Below are 7334 nucleotides of genomic sequence, written 5' to 3' on the forward strand. Positions count from 1 at the left end.
TATCACAGCTATCATTGTATTTCTCGATATCCATAAAGAAATCCTCTATTTGGTGAAGATAAGAATGTCAACTTAGCAAGTTTTGTTTTGCAGTCAGGTCCAGAATTAGAGCCGTCAACAGAATCAATGGGCAAATATAGTACCTAATTGGCATTATCCATAGCTTTTCATACAATCGCTGGAATGAAACCAGATCATCATTCATCAATCACCAAGAAGGTAGGTGATAATCTGGATATTCGTCAAAACATTCTTTCTCAATATTGTTTTAACGTTTTTAGGGCATTACAGCGCAAACTAGGATATGTGGTTGGATTATTATCAATAATGAAAACATATTTGTTTTTTGTGCTTTTGTTTTTATCTTTCATGGTTTTGTTTAAACCATTTAGATCAGTATTTTCAACAATGGTGGCAATGCCAAAATACCAAAGAGGAAAATTTAGCTTTTGCAAAAACAATCTTTTTAAAAAATACTTGACTCACCATTATTTCGTTGGACAGATTTTTTCCTGCTTGCAACGCTATATAAAACATTTATACGGTAGCCTACTGCAGTTTCTATTTTTCGTTGTAAATCTTCATTATATTTAAAGTCTTTGTTGATCATAACAGTGCTGTGTCATAAAAACTGTGCGACCAAACTCGCCGATTTAGGTCACTTGACAGACAGCAAAATCCGTCATTTCGTCTGCAGACGTTGAAGCAATGTAAAAAACGATTGATTTGTTGTCTGGGATAGGATATAGGTTACCATTATTTCGTTGAGCATGAATCAACAACGGTCTGGCGAAATATTATTTAGGAGTTAACTACAATAAGCTTGACTTTGTACAATTTTGTTTTAGCTTGACTTTAATGTTGAAATTTAGATGAAGTACGATTATACTCTATTTATATTTCGTCATGGGCAATTCAATAACAAATTTTATTCAATTGCGTGACATCACATAACAATGCATCCACCAAGTGACATATTTCAAGTCAATTATACAGTTTCGTGGTACTGATGATGATGCATCATTTCTGCAGAATTTTAAATCGGAAAACTTATCAAAAAGATGCCTACAACAGAATATTTAAAGCTTTGGTAAAGAGTTTGCTTTTTTGAACTATAGACAAGCAAAACAAAGCAACCTTAGCGGGTTTAACATTATGTATTACACAAAAAACAAAATATATAACGTAATAACCCAAACGTTTTCGACACTTACGTGTGTCCTCATCAGAAATTAAATCTACAATATACATAAAATGAAAATTTTTATGTTTATTGCAGAATATTTCAATGCTAACTTTACAACTGCTTAAAAACATTCTATGGTACAACAAATTAGTTTTTGTCTATCAATTTTGATAAAATGATGAAAAACATTTTGTTAAAAGTATATTGTGTGGTTGACCGATGTGCTGTGGACTTGGTGGAGTTCTTTTCTGAAGAGTGAAGGCCAACTCATTTAAAACTGAAGTTACGAGACCTAAAATGCAGGAGGCGACCTAATTTCTCATATGAAACCTTTCTATTGCTAATACAAGGAGGGTTGCAATCCATGAAATTAAATTAATGTTCATAGTGATTGATAACTTGTTTGCTCCTGTGCAAATTTAGCTTCCATCCCAAGATAACCATCTGATCGTTGCTAACTTTCCGAATAAGCCATGAAGTACGTTATAAATTCTTCAAGTTGATCTCATTCCATGCTGTTTCGTGCAATAACTTTTGTGATTAAACAACACCAAACTATCGAGTTCGCACTGACAATTTGCAAAATGCATTTCCTTCAAGAAACTGCTCGACAGAGCTTTCAATCGTCATCATGCTACGCTTGCTTCGACTAATTTTTCTCTGCACAAATCCGCTGAAATGAGCTCGAAGCAACACTCCCTCATGATGATTTCGCAACAATGTTTATTGTGACACAGGCGTGTGAAAATCTTGACTTAACGTCAAGAAAGAAAAACATCAGTTCAAAAGAATCAAAAGGGTTAGAAAGCCACCCACATTTACAAGCATTTTTATTGACAAAACGCCGCCTATTCTATCAAAAACTGATGTTCGAAAATACAAAACAACAAGAATAAAACACCTGCTTTGTTTATATGGTTGTAGCATCAACAAAAGGAACTAACCTGCAGCTGACAACAATATACTCCTGAACACGCAAATGAAAAATGATCTACATCGAACATAAGATGTGCTAGTAAACTATTTTACTTTAAAACAACAAGTACATTAAATCAACGTTCACAAATGCGGCAGCAACGTACATGGAAATATTATGAGAACGCTTATTCAGATTGCCTGATCAGAAAGGAAGCATACTAAATGTGACACAAGCCTGGTGTGACATGCTATCAGTCCTACATCCGACAAGATAAAATGCCGAAAGTGTCACCAGCTTGAAAATTCACCTGTTAACTATTTATTTAATGTTTCACAACGTCAAACTACTGAGGCCGCATTAGGTTTGCAACCTGAGCCCATAGTAATCAACTAAAACGTGGTAGGCTATTCGTGTTTTACTAAAACCATGTCATACATCTTGTCTTATGCAATAAAAGTAATTAGGATGTAACATTAAAAACATTGGCGCAGCATTTTTAGTTGCCGCTATTTTGTTAATCTAAAAACCTCTTTCGTAGGCTAGCAAACCACAACAATTTGCATTTCTGTTCAAATTAATTGAAAATACGTATCTTTGCTGCAAAGTGACATGTTCTTTGTCACAAAATGAAATCATCACGATTTCAGGCGATTTTTCGTTTTTTTTACAACATTACGTCGATTAAAGATCAAATATTTATCGAGTATTACGCCTTTGCATGACTTCTCCAACTTTCTATTATGACTGCAATAACTAAAATACCATTACCATTGGAACCCTTCAATAACTTAGCACCATGCTTCAACTTTCAAAGTAAAATGAAGTGGGCATTCCATGGGCCATCTAGACTAGTGTGAAATGAAATACAATAGGCAATAAACTGTGCAACAAGCGTTGCTTGAATAAATAAACAATCAGCACACAAAAATATTTTGCATAATTTACGATCTGGTTTCACGTTTTTTAAAAGGCCCTGCAACTTTTTTGGGAGTCTTTGCTCAGTTTGGAGCAGTTCAGTGACTGACTTTATCAAAATCTTTATGAAACAAAATTATTTTATTGCTGGAATTTGTAAACGTCATTAACAAAATTAAGCTTTGGTTTTTATCTTGTATTCACGACGCGCCACTTCGTCTGGAAGATCAAATGATTTTAAGTGGGAGGAGTATTGAATATGTCGAATGGAAAAAAATCGTTTCTTTTGCATTTTTCCAACTCTACTTCACAGAGATTGGCCAACAAACAAGATGGAAATTTTCGTCAGACACACTGCCTCTGCACCAGCGAATACAAGGCTTAGCTTTGTGTTCATCCATTCAAGATCTAACGATGTTCAAAGAAATAAAGCGATGGAGCAGAAAATTTAATGACTTTATTGAAAGGATCGGAAGAACAATTAATGCAAAGGAACAATTAGAGCATAGATCACTCGATTGTATCTTAAAATGGATCGCTGTGAAACCAGCGGAAGAAGACCCTAACCAATTGTCGTGTTAACTGTAGAGCTTGCGGAATCCGTTGCTTATGATTTCAAGCGTTTTGATCACTTGTGTCGTAGATACGGCTTTGTAAAGTGATGTATTTGTATGTGGGTTGCATGGGCTGCATCCAAGGGGGGGGGAGGGTGAGGGGGTGATCACCCTCCCACTTATTGGAGTGGTTTGGAATGACTAAGACGATTTTAGCCCACTGTCTAAAAACACCCCCCCCCCTCAAATTCTAAAAGTGGATAGAGCCCCTGGTGGGTTGTATTGATGCAAGAAATACTTTATCAAGCTGTGGCAATCTATATGATAATAATACATAACTAGACTGCATCTTTGTGTAGTAGAAACGTTCGCGTTCTTTTTTAGTAACTCTAACCAAAAACTATTCAAATATCTCTGCCACATCCGCAACATCTGTTCAACTCTCTGAGGATGGACCAGCAAATAACAAATAGAAGGCTTCTGCTGCACACTTTTAATTCTTTAACAAGAGAATAAAGAAGGTTATCACACAAGTTTATGCGCAGACTTATAGGCCTGTGGAATATTAGCTTGTAGATGCTAAAATTTATAATTTACAACTTAAATTCAGTTTGAAATTGGACAAAGCAAATGTGAAATCGAGAATTACTGCTCTTACGTCTCGCTCATAACCACAATTTCAAAAATACTATTTAAAAATAATGCAGAAAAATAGCTTACAAGTTCAACTCAATTATTGTTACAGCGTTATAATGGCCCAGAGAGATGAAAGTCTTATCTTATTGCCTAATCTGCAATTTAAACTGGGAAAGTTTCTACAGCATCTGTGATAAGCTATGTATCTTCTTCGTCAAAACCAAACTGTCTTTTTTAACAGAAATTAAATAGCGTTATGGCAAATTTGAAAAGTCGTCCGTGACTCTCAAAAGTTGCAAACAGTCGGTATTAGTTTTACGTAGCAGAAAACAAAATATTTAATTTTAAAGGTTAGATTTGTAGCTGCTTTCTCCACCTCCTGCTTCCACGTGTTCTTCTTTCAAAGCTGAAGAACATCGAAATGCACTTTATGACCAGAACGCGCGTGAAAGGATGACAGCAGGACACCCATTCATTACTGTCAGTCAATGAAATAAACGGAGCTGGTCGAAATAGCTTCTTAATTCAGAAACAGCAGGAATTCGTTGAAAAAAAAGCAAATTAGAACAGGTTTAGAAAAAACAATTTCCTGAACTATTGCAAGATATGAAAACTTTAGGTTTTAGGCCTACATTTAATTTTCCGTTGAAATTTGAGCAACTATTGGAAGACCGTTTTTCAGGTTCGAGAAAACTTTTTGTACATATTTGCAAGTTTTTGCATTTAGGCGCTTGTAAAAAATCACGAATGATTTTCGCAACTGTGCATCTCTAGCAGTCGTGTGAAATAGAGCACCATTAGAAGCCGTAAAATCTAATCATAGACATCCCATGGCGTAGAGAAGCGTAAACCCTCTTTCAGACCATTTCAACAATATCTCAGCAGGGCAAAGTGATGACAAGTGTCTTGACCCAGTTTAACCTCAGAAAATGGCATAGGATTTGAAAATCATTCAAAGAAAATAGTTGTGAAAACATTTCAGGCTTCTGCCGTTGTGGCTGACACATTTTTGTTTTGAAACTCAAAAACTAATAACACTTCGCCATGATAGCAACTTTTTTGGCTACTTCTTTGGTCATCACTAAGTTAAATAATGAAATTTTGTAGCAGGAAGAGTTGACATATCTGATAAAATTTAAAAAATATACAGTAGCAAATTGAAAAAATTTAAAGATATTTACTTCAAAGTTTGGAAAAGGCTAAATTGTTTGATTCGTAAAGTGGCGCTTTTAAAATTGGAACAGGGTCTGGGAACAACGCTTATTGCGTCCAAGCCAAATGCTTTGTAATGTTTCATATTGTGAGATCACATGTTTACGTCAAAAGGTAAGAAAATTATAGAAATATTTGCACTAGCCCTTGGGTAGAATGTTTGCCATCACGCAATCTGACATGCATTTCTCGAGAGCTCATGACATAAAAGACCTTTTTTGCTCAAATAAATACCTTGCACCAATTAGATACGTGTAGCTTTCAAGCTCAACAAATTGTCCTCAATATAAGGATAAAATCAGTTTGTAGTGAGTGTTTGTAATAATGGGATGCGTCACTACTCCATTATATCTCATCATGGGAAATTATCGGATTGTACGTTATTGTGATTTCTAAGATGAAAATAAATATTCAATTTAACCTCTTTATTGCACGTCAGCAAACAAAAAAACAACTTTCAACCAGTGGCTTTATGTTTAGGAAAACCCAAAATAGCATTGACCGCAGTTTCCTTTGTTTTTCACTTCATCTTTCGCTCATTACTGGTTACATTTCTTCTGTTGTAAAGCCGAAACGAAAGTTGCTGTTGAAAGTATAAGTTGATAATTTTCCAGAAACCTTGTCCCCATATTATTAATCGAGTTGTAGAGTTCGCAAATCGTAGCGAAATGGCTCTGTAACTTGAGCACCGCGTTAGCCAGCAAACGTTGCTATTTTTACATTGTTTACAGTACATTGCATTGACTATAATATAACTTTTGTTAGCTCCACAAAACCAATGTGGTAAACAAACCTCAATGGCTCTTTTTTTGCAACACCACAAGAAACAAACACACATGAAAAACAACCCTCAATCTTCTGTGTTTGTCACACGTTCGGTAACATTTTATCAACATGATTTTATTTGCAGGAATAACAGTAGCTGTTGCAAAAGTCAGCAGATGATTTGCTTGCAAATTTAAATGTAAAAATTGATTTTCGAATTAATATAATTTCGCAACACATGCTAACCGGATTCCCAGCCATGGAAACCATTTAGGTTAATAGACAGCATTCAGCCCGCAGGAGCGTAACCAACTGGCAAAATGAGACTTTAATTCTTGAATTTAGAAGAAAAAACGAAACCTTTGTAAATGACTAACAAATTATTTGGCTGATGATGATGATAATGACTAAAAGGTAAATGACTGTTGTGTGGTGCTCGTTGCAATTTGTTTCCTATTAGTACGTCATACGTCATCATGAAGAGAATGACAATATTGAAGCATGAAAAGGTAGAAAAGCTTTCTTTTCAAAATGCTTTTACATCACATGTATAATCAGCAGAAATCGTCAAATTTAAAATTCCTGTGTAAAAACATATATCTGATGAGGAGAAACTATACCATGCTGCGCACTGTGTGCAGATCACATCAAAACGTACGATAGCTGCAGAAGCAGGTTAGCTGTACACAACCTTTACAATCCAGTCCTAATAACAATGTTATGGTTTTATTTATTGTCGCTCTACAACAGCTAAGGTCTTTTAGCGACAGGGCTCATTTTTAATTTGTATCAGGTTTACGATGTTATCACATTATTACCCGACTCATTCTCACTGCGCTATGCAGGATAGAACACAATCGGTACCGTTTTTAAAGTCTTCGGTTTGACCCGACCTGGAATCGATCTCAGATCTACCAGCACCAGAGCCGAAGGCGAAACCACTCGGCCACTGAGCTGGTTACACACAATCCAGCCCTGTAACTTGGCTTACTACAAAGGACTCCATATTTGCCTAAGTCAAGCAATTCAATTTAGCAATTATGCTTTAAAGACACAAAATTGCTGTTGTTTTCTGCAATGACGACTCCTTCGGCAAGGTTACAATAACACGCCGTTGTGCTCTTTAGCTTGGAGGAAAAAGCTGTAG

The sequence above is a fragment of the Aplidium turbinatum genome, chromosome 8 (genome assembly GCF_918807975.1).
Source record: "Aplidium turbinatum chromosome 8, kaAplTurb1.1, whole genome shotgun sequence".
NCBI lineage: Eukaryota > Metazoa > Chordata > Ascidiacea > Aplousobranchia > Polyclinidae > Aplidium > Aplidium turbinatum.